Here is a 12,500-nt window from a genome sequence, read left to right as displayed (position 1 = left end):
CTCTTGTTTGTCGGTTTGATAATCGTTTGGCATCTCGCTGAATCCTGTTTGTCACGTACATGATCTCTGTTTGACCTTTATTTGACTCCTGCTTGGCTTCCGTTTGACTTCTGTTTGACGCGAATTTGCTTCATGTTTCATTTTTTCTCTGACATCAGTGCTTCATCCCTATTCAAACTCCTTTAATTTAACGTGTATTTTAGCTTTTTTCTTTTGTCTAACCGTTTGACTTCTGTTTGACACGTGTTTGGCATTAGCTTGACCTCCTTTTTATCTTCATTTGAAAAAAAAAAGAGAATTAGGGAAAAGTCGATAATAATCTTTAATGATAATAATGAATAGCATGAAAGTAATTAATGCTATCGTTGATGATAGTGATTTTAATGGAAATTGCCACAGAGGAAAGATGAAAGTATTCCATATGGTCATATTCACAGTAATAGTGACGTTCAAATGAGGTCGAATTGGGATAAAAAGAGGGAAGAAAAAAGGAGAAATTTGCATTGGAAAATTGTGTTATGATATTGGGTGTCATTGATGATAATTGGCATATCGGTACCGCTGAGAAAAACTGTTTCGTTTGTTTGTTTGTTAATAATGGTGATTGCAATGATGCTAAAAAGGATGACGGTGACATTGTATTTGCTTTGCAATGATAATTATAAATTTATTAGCACTGCTGCTGATGATGATTACAGTAATGATAATGGAAATTTAATATACATGACGATATGGCGATAACGATAAAAAGACTTACTAAAATGGCAGTGACATTAATTATCTTGATAATAACGATGATAATGATGATAAAGTCAGATAATAATAATTATAACTTTGATGCAACAATTATCACACTAATTATCATCGCGGCCAGCTTTATTCCCGGCATTTACTCTCATCTGGGAAATGCTGAACAGTTGGACCTAAAACTGATAACAGTCATAAACATAATGAGTCTATTGTCTTCGAGGTAGTTAGCGTTCGTCTGGCCAGCATCCAGCATCTCGGAATCTCTTGCCCTGACGTCAGTGGAGATAAAACAGTGTTAATTATACATAGTTGTCAGTTTTGAAGTCCGTTTGTAATCTCTGTCTGTTTAAGTATGTCTTTCTGTCTTTCTTTTTTTGTTTTGTTATTTTCTTGTGTTCTTATGCTATGTTCTTATGTTCATTTTGCTTGATTTGAAGGTTGTTTTGACTCGTGTTGTTAAAGTGACATTACACTTAGAACTTATTTTCCTCATATTTCATATCGTTTTCCGTTTTCCATTCTTCTTTCTCCCGTTTCTTCCATTCTCTTCATTTGCTCTTTTCTCCTTCTCCGCTCCGCTCAAGATATACTTACAAGGCCACGCAAACAATTAAACAAAATGCACCCTTCCTTACTGTCCACTCTTTTTCCCCCCTTCTCTGCCTCCACACTTTTACTCCATATTTCTCTCTTTGTACTTTCGTTTTCTCTGCTTTCGTTTTGTTTATGTCCTACCTGCCTTTATCGTCATTCCTTTCCTCCTCTGTTATCTCTCCTTGGGCGCTTTCTTCACTCTCTCCTTATACCTTTCCTTTTTTCTCATTCTTTCCTTCCTTCCTACTTTCTACTGCCCACTCTCGCCCACCACCCATCGCGAAGCCAACCCCACCTTTCCCCACCCACCTCCACCTACCTCCTGGCCCACAGAGACCCACTTTTCGTCCCGTATCTTAGCCTTCCTCTCGCCAAGGTCTATAGTAAGTATTTATATAGACCTTGCCTCTCGCTACCACCCCTCGCGTGCCATCCACCCACTCTGGCCCACCTCTTGCCGCCCACCCTCACCTACCATCCACCCACCCTTGCCCACCTCTCGCCGCCCACTCTCACCTTCTTTCCACCCATCCTAACCCACTTCCCGCCCACCCTCACCTACTATCCACCCATCCTTGCCCACATCTCGCCACCCACCCTCACCTACCATCCACCCACCCTTGCCCACTTCTCGCCCCCCTCACCCTTTCGTCTGCTTTTCGCTCACTGTGGCATATTGAATTATGGCCCATTAAGACAACTAAGGGCGTGAATCTCGCAGTTGAGGCCTCGCCCGCAAAGCTATGTACTTTTTCACCTCTCTCAATGGATGGCTGTTCGCTCAGGAAGGCGTGAATGGTGCTAATTTTCTGCGTCCTGCGTTTGCCTCCTGTGCGATGGCGTGCGTGCTGTGTGGTGTCATTTTCTGTCTTTCTGCTTGTTTGTCTGTTTGTCTCTGTGTGTCTCTGTTTCTGGTTCATAGTTTGTGTGTCTGGCTCTTTTTTCTCGCTCTTTCTCTTTTTTCCTCTTTCTCTTCTTCTTCCTCTTCCTCTTTCTCTGTCTCTCATTCACTCTCTCTCTCTCTCTCTCTCTCTCTCTCTCTCTCTCTCTCTCTCTCTATATATATATATTATATATATATATATATATATATATATATACATATAAATATATATATATAAATATATATATATATATATGTATATATATATATATATATATATATATATATATATATATATATATATATAAAGGAGAAACAGGAATATAAAGAGAAATAAAGAAAATAGCCTTACGGAGGACATAGATCATAGAGGAAAGAAAGTCAGGGAAATAATACAGGGGACCTGCCATGTATCAGAAGGGGGGAAAAAGAGAAAAAAAAAAGAAAAAGAAAAATAGAAGGAAGGGAAAACTGAGGGGGAAAAAGGGCCTGGAATCCATCATCCGCGCTAACGAGGCTTGCCGCCAAGTCACACAAATCCAAAAATCAGGATAAAGAAAAAAGAGAAAGAGAAGAGAAAAAAGAAATAGAAAAAAGTCCCATGAAGGAATTTCGATTGGTTTGTGCGGGTGTTAGTGTGTAGGAAAAGGTGTTCTAAGCGTGGGTGCTATTCTAAGTGTGAGTGGTTTTCTAAGTGTATGTGTGAGTGCTTTTCTAAGTGTATGTGTGAGTGTTTTTCTGAGTGTATGTGTGAGTGGTTTTCTAAGTGTATGTGTGAGTGGTTCTCTAAGTGTATGTGTGAGTGGTTTTCTAAGTGTATGTGTTGAGTCGTTTTCTAAGTGTATGTGTGAGTCGTTTTCTAAGTGTATGTGTGAGTCGTTTTCTAAAGGGTATGTGTGAGTCGTTTTCTAAGTGTATGTGAGTAATTTTCTAAGTGTATGTGAGTCGTTTTGTAAGTGTATGTGTGAGTCGTTTTCTAAGTGTATGTGTGAGTGATTTTCTAAGTGTGGTGGTATTCTTATTGCACGTGTGAGTGGTAATCTAAGTGTGGATGGTATTGTAAGTGTGGATGTGAGCGTGGATGGATTCCAAGTGTGGGTGTCAGTGTGGGTAATATTCTAAGTGCATGTTAGTGATTCTGAGGATGCTTTTCTAAATGAGTGTGGATGTATGTGTGTATTTAGGTGTGGAGGAAGTGTTCAGAGTATTTGCCTGTGTGTTTGTTTTTGAGGGCAGTTGTGTATGTGCGTGTGAATGTGTGTGTGCCTTTACGTAAGCTTATGTGTGAAGGGATATATGTTCATATGCGTGTATATATTATGCGCATGTTATATAATTAGAGTGCGTGTTTGTATGTTTATATGTGCGTATGCTTATATGTGCATGCCTAAATGTGTGTATACAAGTGTGTGTGTTTCCGTGTACGTGTGTATGTGCGTCTGTGTGCGTGAACCTCTTTATCATTCCGTGGACGTGACGGGGTGTGGCTGGGGGGTGAGGAAGGGGGATGGGGAAGAGGGGGGGGGGAGCTGATCGGCCAATCACCGCACTCTCGATTGGCGGAGGAAACTCCCTCTCCCTTGATTGTCAGTCAGTCTTTCCTTGTCTTTTCCATATTTGGAATTCTTTTTTCCCCTTCCTACGTATTTTATTCTTGGGGTTTTCCCATTGCTCTCCTTTTTTTTTCTTTTCCCCCCCTCTCCTCCTCTCAACCCAGCCTCTCGTACCCGCCTAATCTTCACTCGTACTCTCTCTCAACTCTACTCTCCTCCTCACTCTCCTCTCACTCCTCCTCTCTCGCTCTCTACTCTATCATCTCTTCCTTTTCTCTCCAACTCTTTTTTCCTCCCCAATCATCTCTCTCTCCCTCCTCTCTCTCTCTCTTCTTCTCTTCATCCTACTCTCTCTCCTATTCTCCTCTAATCTTTCTCTCTCTCACTCTCTTCTTTCTATCTCCTCTCTCTCTCTCTTATATCCTCTACTTTTCTTATCTTCTCCTTTCTCTCTCCTCTCTCCTCCCTCTCTCTCTCACCTCTTTTCCTTTTTTTTTCTTTTCTTTTCCCCGTTCTTTTTGCTTTTTAATTCTACACATTTTTCTTTCCCTGTTCTCCCTTTTTCTCTCCCATGCCTTCATTTCCTCCCTTTCCCTTTTCTCTTTTCTTTCCTATTTTATTTTTTCCCTTTTTCCCTTTTCCTCTCTCTCTCTCTCTCTCTCACTCTCTCTAATCTCCTTCTCTCTCTCTCTTCTCATCTCTCTAATTCTCTCTCTCTTCTCTCTCTCTCTCCTCTCTCTCCTTTTCTCTCTCTCTCCCTCTCTCTCTCACTCTTACTCTCTCTCTCACTCTTCCTCCCCTTTACCTCTCCTCTCACTTACTCTCCCTCTCACTCTCCCTCCTCGATCTCTCTCTCTCTCTCTCTCTTTTTCTCTTTTTTTTTTACTCTTTTTTTATAATCTTTTTTTGTCTTTAAATTTCTTCTTCGCGTTTAACGGTTTATGTTCACCTGTCTGTCACTTCTCTCTCAGTTTCCCTTTAGATGTCTGATCAGCTCTTGACGAACACGATGCTTCAAAACCTCTCATCAGATGCACGTAAAGTAAAGGGATGTGATGGCAGAGATAGTGGGAATATTTTGGAAGAGGCTGATTAACTAGTTTGAATGAAGAGGAAGGATTTTCATCGTAATCTTTATTTTATCTTTGTGTGTGTGTGTGTGTGTGTGTGTGTGTGTGTGTGTGTGTGTGTGTGTGTGTGTGTGTGTGTGTGTGTGTGTGTGTGTGTGTGTGTGTGTGGTTCCTCACTCTTGTCTATTTATTCTCAGTCTCTATCTGTCTCTGTCTCTATTCTACTCTCTCTCTCTCTCTCTCTCTCTCTCTCTCTCTCTCTCTCTCTCTCTCTCTCTCTCTCTCTCTCTCTCTCTCTCTCTCTCTCTCTCTCTCTCTCTCTCTCTGTCTCTCTCTCTCTCTCTCATTTCCCTCTTTCCCTTTTCTCTTGATGATAACCTGCCTGTTTGCTTGCGTTTGTTTTATTTCCCTCTGTCTTTTATTTTAGTCTTACTGTCGTCTCATATTTTCCCTTTTCCTTCTCCCTTTATCTATTTCGTTTCTTCCCCTTTCCTCCATACCCTCCTCTTCCTCCTTTCATTATGATTTCTCTTTCCATAGCCTCCAACTGACCGTTTTCCTAGATTATCTGTAAAAAAAAATAGAGATTATGTTCAATCAGAAATGATTACTTTTATGTGGATTAATTAGGCCTGTGGGCATACTGTGTGTGCTCTCTCCCTCTCTCTCTCTCTTTCTCTCTCTCTCTCTCTCTCTCTCTCTCTCTCTCTCTCTCTCTCTCTCTCTCTCTCTCTCTCTCTCTCTCTCTCTCTCTCTCTCTCTCTCTCTCTCTGTCTATGTCTACCTATCTATCTATCTATCTATCTATCAGTCAATTTATATATCTATTTATATCTACTTGTCTGTCTACTGAACTATCTATCATTCCATCTATCTATCTGTTTATCTCTCTATCTCTCAATCTCTCTGTCTATCCGTGTGCCTCTTTAACGGATAAACTAACGACAGTACATCTTACTGGAATGTTACAGTTAATCCCATTCTAATTTGAAATGATATTGTAATGATAAGGTCCCGGAAATCTGTAAAAAAAAAACAAAAAAACACACGTTATGTATCGCTGTTTTTCATGGCTGAGTTGTAGAACAGAACAGAATACTAATTATATGCAGATATTTGCCCTGGTTATGTCATTGTGACGTCACGTTTTATTGATGTTGAGATTGCCGTCTATTTATGATGATTATTATATATATATATTAAAGGATTTGCTTTATTGTCGGATCGGATCGACAAATATACATTAGAAACGTGTCTCCTGACTCGAGACCGTAAATTTACTTTGTTATAAGAAGCTTTTCTTGACATCTGACTGTTGTAATTGTTTCATCTCGTGTACGTGCGTGTGTGTGTGTGTGTGTGTGTGTGTGTGTGTGTGTGTGTGTGTGTGTGTGTGTGTGTGTGTGTGTGTGTGTGTGTGTGTGTGTGTGTGTGTGTACGTGTGTGTAAGCGTTTGTGCGCGTATGTGGGTATGTATGTATGTGTGTGTGTTGTTATATGTTTTAATCATAGAATAATTTCTCGTAATCCTGACTTTACTCCAGCCTTTCATTCCTTCCTTCCAGTGTGATCTCCTCCGCCTCCTGTTCCCTGGCTTCGTGAAAAGGTAAAGTAGGGCCCGACTATTGTTATTTATTACGGATAATGACCTTCTATAATTATCTCTGCTGTCGGAGGTGTGTTGTTGCTTTTTGTTGCCCGCGTCGTTGATCTATAAGTATGTCCATGAGCAATGACGTCAAGGCTTCCAGTTTACAGTAAAGCCAATTCGTTTTTGTTCCGTGACGACCATCTATATATAAAACCCATCTATAATTCTTCTCCTTCCCAAATTATAAAAATAAAAAAATAAAATAAATCAAAAACATTAAATACACTAAAATAACATAAAAAACCCCAAAAAACAAATCAACAAAATAAATAATAATCAATCAAAAACACATCACAATCACAAAAACAAAAAAAAAAAAAAAACCAAACAACAAACAACAAAAATTAAACCAAAAACCATTCACAAAACATCTAACACCCAACCAACAAACTCCAACACCCCCAAAAACCCTATTCCAACATACCCAAAACAAACAAACAAAATCTTTTTAACCCAACAAAAAACCAAACAATCCAAACAAAACAATCAAAAACCCCCACCCACCCCCACCAAAAACCAATAAACCACAACCAAACCCCTACACAAAACAAATAAAAACAAAATACACACACCAAAACCCCCCCCCCCAACACCACCTAAAATTCAAAAAAACAAAACCCCACCACCACACACCCCCACCCCCCACCCCCCCCCAACACCCACACCAACACCCCACTACAAACATAAACAACTCCCAAACACACACAAAACACCCAACCCCCAAAAACACCCCACATAACTACAAACCATCTCCTAATACAATTATCTCTGCAAATAAACACACAAACCCCCATAAAAATACCCCGTAGTAATGATGCTCAAACCAACACCCACAAAACCCCAACCCACAAAAAACCCCCCACAAAACCCCACAAAATCCCTGACATACACCCCCAACACACAACCAACAAAAACCCACAACACCCATCATCTCGCTCACTCGACCTCAGACCCCACCATATCACCCCTGTACCCAAAACACATAAACACCCACCACAACCCAAACCAAACCCCAAACAAAAAATACAAACCCCAAACCCAAACACAACAAAAAACCAAACCAAACATAAATAATTCCCTACCCACCCACCCCCACACACCAAACCCAAAAAAACAGAAGTGTCTGCAGAACATACTCCAAAACCACCCCCCCCCCAAACCAACCCCCCCCCCCCCACACCCCAACCAAAACCCCCCCCCCACAAAACACCCACCCACAACCCAAACAACAACCCCAAACCCCCACCACCACCAACAATACCCAACCCCCACCCACACTCCCACACCCCCCACACACCCCCCCAAAAACACCACCACACCAACCCACACCACAACCTACCCACCAACACCCCCACAACATCCCCCAACCCCCCCCCACACCCCCCCCCCACCCCCCAACCCCCACCCACAAACACACCCCAACCCAACCCAAACCCCACCACCCACCAAACCCCAACAACAAACCCCCAAACATCACCCTCTATAGAGATACATAAGACCATGATGATAGTCCCCCAGTGAGAGTGTACCCTCTTCGGTCCACCACACCTCTGGACAACACCTTTTACCTCCCCTGCCGTCTTACAGTAAATCCCCATCTGACCGAGGCATGACCTGTGTGATCGGTTGTAGCAGGAGATGAACCACCTTTTACTTCCATTCTTACTCTTTTACTTCTTCCACATACTCCCCCTACTAACTTTACAAAAACCAAAATTTACAAAAATTCATAAAAAAAAAAATAACAAACACAAACAAAACAAATAACATAAAAATTCTTTATATCTATACACAAAGACAATACATTCTAAATAATTTCCATTAAGCACAATTTACCCCCTATATTATTTTACTAAAATACTACTTATAATTTTCCTTCTTTTTTTATTTTTTATTTTACTATTATAACAAACAATACCCAAAACTACTCCACGTATACAGCTGTTCCAATGCCTACCCCCCCCCCCCCCCCCCAAGAGTCAATACAAACAATATATAATAAACATAACATCTACACAAACACCCTCTTAATAACCACACAACAAACCCCAACTAAAATACCCCCAAATTAAATATTTTACCTTACACACATCAAAATCAATAATCAAATCCTCAAAAGGTCACGTATACACCTGATACACGACAATAAATAAAACCACTATCCATCACATACCACAAAACAAATATCATGTGAACATATACGTCCTGAAACGCATTGTTGTATCATGTACCGTACAAACCTAATAAGTTTCTCGCAAACCCCCACAACAAAACAGTAATATGCGCTATTATTCCAAAATTACAACCCATATCTATGACGCCACAAAACTACCACTAACCAATCAATAACCACCAAGTCACAATCCACCTAACCCATGAAAAACAAAACCAACCCTATTTCCCTATAACTACATAACTACCTGCATAACAATCATTCAACACCAATAAAACAACACTTTCCCTACTTTTTGATCACATCAAATACTCACCTATACACACCTAAAAATATTTCCCATAAAGAATCATAGTACGGACTAGTACCTGGTGAGGTGTAGAGCCCATATCCCTTCAAAACAGTGTGATCATCAAGTAACATACACGGACTGGCAGAACTGATGAGTCTCCCGGAGCAGACCCGTCGCCTCGTTACTAACTGTCTTCTGTCGCTCGCTCTCGAAGCTGTTTCTTGTGTTTGTTTGTCTGTCTGTTTATATCCGGCAATTGGTAGTCTGTTTATCAAATCTGACTGTCTGAAGGGACTGCTCCGTATCTGTCTGTCCACAGAGAGCGAGAGCTCTGTTCATCGACACGTGTGAGTCTGGACCACCCTGAAAGACAGTCTCGAAGTCAACCATAGTTTCCGGTGTTCTAGAGTCCGCTCCATATGCGACTCTCTCTCTCTCTCTTTTTCTCTCTCTCTCTCTTCTCTCTCATGCTCTCCTCTACTCTCTCTATCTCCTCTCTCTCTCTCCTCCTCTCTCTCTCTCTCTCTCTCTCTTCTCTCTCTCATCTCCCCCCTCCTTACTTTCCTCCCCCTAACCTTTCTTTTTTAAAACTTCTGGATTTCCAAAAAAATTTTTCATAAATGTCAATCTTTTAATCCCCTCTTGATAGATAATCCCCCCCCCCCTCCGTCTTCGGCCGCGTTCCGAAGGGACTTTTTGGGGCGAAGCTTTTTTTCTTGGGCTTAGTATTTAGTTTCAATTAGCATTCGGGGCATGTCGCTTCCGATCCTAATTGATGACGAGCTTTTACATATTCAAACATAGCTGTCACTTTTATTTGGATTTGATTAATATTCCGCGCGTCTCTGCCGGCCCGCGCGCCCGCTCGCCCACCCCCGAAATCGGCGGCGCGGGCTTCGGGTCTGCCTTGTGCCCTCCGTTCTTTTTCTCTCGTGCTTTGTTCTTGTTTTACATCGTTTCTTAACTCTTCTCGTTCTGTTAGCCTCGTCCTTTTCTTCATTTTTCTGAACTAATTTCGCTTTTTAATTTTCTTCCGTTTCCTTTTCGTTTTTTTTTTTTTTTTTTTTTTTTTTTTGTATTTCTTCTTCCCCTTTCCCACTGGTCTTCCTGTTCATTCCCCTTCCCCTTCCTCTTCTTCTATCTCCCTTCTTCCAATTTCTCTTTCTCTCCCTTTATCTAACTCCCCTTTTCTACTCCATTCCGTTTCCTCCCTCCTTCCCTTCTCTCCCCTCTTCCTCCCTCTTCTCGCTACTTCCTTTCTTGCTACCTCCACCTCCCCCCCCCCCCTCCCCCCACCTCGTTCTGGTTTCTTTAGTTCCGCTGAAGTCTGGAGATTCTTCGGGGCGGATGGCGGCGTCAGCTGTCGTCAGCCACGGTACGTCAGCTCAGCGCGCGGGGCCTGTCACTAGGTACTGACTGAGCGACCGACTGGCGTGCTCGGGCCGCGTCTGCTGACTTGGCATGGGCGGCCTCCGTGGCTGCTTTTATTTTTAGATAATAGTGTATTTTTGTGTGGGGGGATTAGTTCGGCGTGTTGAAGATTCATAAATTCGTCTGTAAATCCTTTCTGGAGCATGTTCGTTTTAGCTTTTTATATAATAATTTGTGCACACGCATGTGCACACACACAAACACTCACTCACACACACACACACACACACACACACACACACACACACACACACACACACACACACACACACACACACACACACAAACAAACATTTATACTCAACATATGCGTATGAATGCAAAAATACACCCCTACATATTGATACAAGAACGCGTACACAAGCCCCACCCCTGTAAACAACAGCAGCGGAAGGGGACATGAAACATCAGTTTTATAATCAGCTAACTCCCCTCAGACCCACGAATGGAATTGGCTGGTGCCGAAACTGTCGTCTCACTCCCCGCTACGAATAGAAAATGACGTGTTTCTAATTCATCCCACCAACCCAGCATTGTGTTTTGGTCGTACAGTATACATGGGAGGAGCGACCCTTATGATCTCCTACTGGTACGTTTCGCATGTTAAGTTGATGTTTATAGATTCTGTCTGACGGCGTGCAGTATCTGAGTAGACAATGGAGTGCTCAGTGAAGAGAAATAGATTGAATAAGGGAATAAGTAAAGTTAAGTAAAGGTAGATAAATAAAACTGGTTAAATAGAGACATAAACAAGCGAAAAAATAAATGAATAATAGCATAAGATCTAGGCAAGACGTCGTGTGCCCCTTCAACATGCAACATCTTATGCGACCTCGAAGAAGTCTGCCAGGGTGTGATCGAAGTCTTAAGGCGTTCCTCGGGGGCGGAGAAGAAGGGCAGAGATAGGAGGTGGAAGGAGGAGAGTAGGAGATAGAGGGAGGGGGTACGAAAGAAGGAACAGAGAGAGAGAGAAAGAGAAAGGAGGAGCAAGGCAGTTGTAGGAGGGAGGAGAAGGGTAGAGGTTGGAGAAGGGAGGGCAGATGGAGATAGGAACAGAGAGGAAGGTGACAAGTGAAAAGAGGGAGGAAAAGGAAAGAGCGAGGAGGATATCGGCAGTTGGAGGAAGGAAGGAGGAGGAGGAGAGAGGAATGAAGTAGGAGGAGAGAGAAAGGCAGGAGGAGGAAAGGCGACAGAAAGGAGGAAAAAGGAAAAAAGAAAGAGGAAATACGCAGAAGGAAAGAAGTAGGAAAGAGTAAAATTAATAAGAAATAAGGAGCAGAAAGGGAAGAAGTAGGAGCAGCAGAGAGGAAGGAAGGAGAAAGAAAAGAAGGAAAGACGAAGGCAGGAGGAAGATGCTCAAATGAGGAGGTGTCGTGTTTGCTCTGAATCTGGAGGTGTTTGAGCAGGGTCTCTCCTCACTAATAATTCACCCTAGGCGGACTCAGCTCGGTGTGTGTAGGGAGGAGGAATGGAAGGAAAAGGGGGGAAAATGGGGAGAGGGAAAGAGTGGAAGGGAGGAAGAGAAGCAGGAGAAGAAGAAGGAAAGAAAAGAGAAGAAAGGAGAAAGAAGAGGGAAAGGAAGAGGCAGGAGGAGGAAAAGGGGAAGAATTAGAAGAAACAAGACGTGTAGTAGAAAGAAGAGGAAAAGTGAAAAAGAGGAAAATGAGGAAGAGGGAAAGGAAAGGGAAAGAGAAGAGGACTAGAAGGAGGAGGAGAGAGAGGAGATGGAGCAGCAACAGGGGCAGGAGTAACTCTTACGATTCAAAAGAAGGTGTGAAGTGGTGAAATGCTACTGCAAGCCCGTGCTAACTGATCACGTTCCCGCTAACTATAGCAACGATCGCTCTTCAGACACTTGCTCTCTGAGAACGTTCAGGCAGACCACGTAATGGCTTACCTTATGAAACAAGACACTGCGAATTCATTGAATGTGAAATGGCCCCGCCCTTTAAAGAATTTGACTGGCTCCAGTGACCCGTGGCGGCGCTCCAAGAACTTTTAGTAAACAAATAAGTACATCTATAATTTCTACTGCATTTTGTTGTCCATTTTGGTGCACCCTTATTTCTTTTCTTCGAGTAGCTATTTGAATCACAGCATCAA

General features: G+C 42.2%; 1 protein-coding gene across 1 annotated transcript in view; it reads left to right on the top strand.

The window, feature by feature from the left end:
- LOC125038251 (connectin-like) overlaps nucleotides 1–12,500 on the top strand; it is a 452,639-nt gene that overhangs the window by 56,124 nt on the left and 384,015 nt on the right. Inside the window, 1 exon segment of the mRNA XM_047631685.1 lies at nucleotides 6,416–6,456. The gene's annotated coding sequence lies outside the window, so the exon portion shown is untranslated.

This window comes from Penaeus chinensis, chromosome 24 (genome assembly GCF_019202785.1).
Source record: "Penaeus chinensis breed Huanghai No. 1 chromosome 24, ASM1920278v2, whole genome shotgun sequence".
In the NCBI taxonomy this organism is placed as follows: domain Eukaryota; kingdom Metazoa; phylum Arthropoda; class Malacostraca; order Decapoda; family Penaeidae; genus Penaeus; species Penaeus chinensis.
Note: the sequence above shows the minus strand (reverse complement) of the source record. Positions and strands in the feature narration are given on the sequence as shown.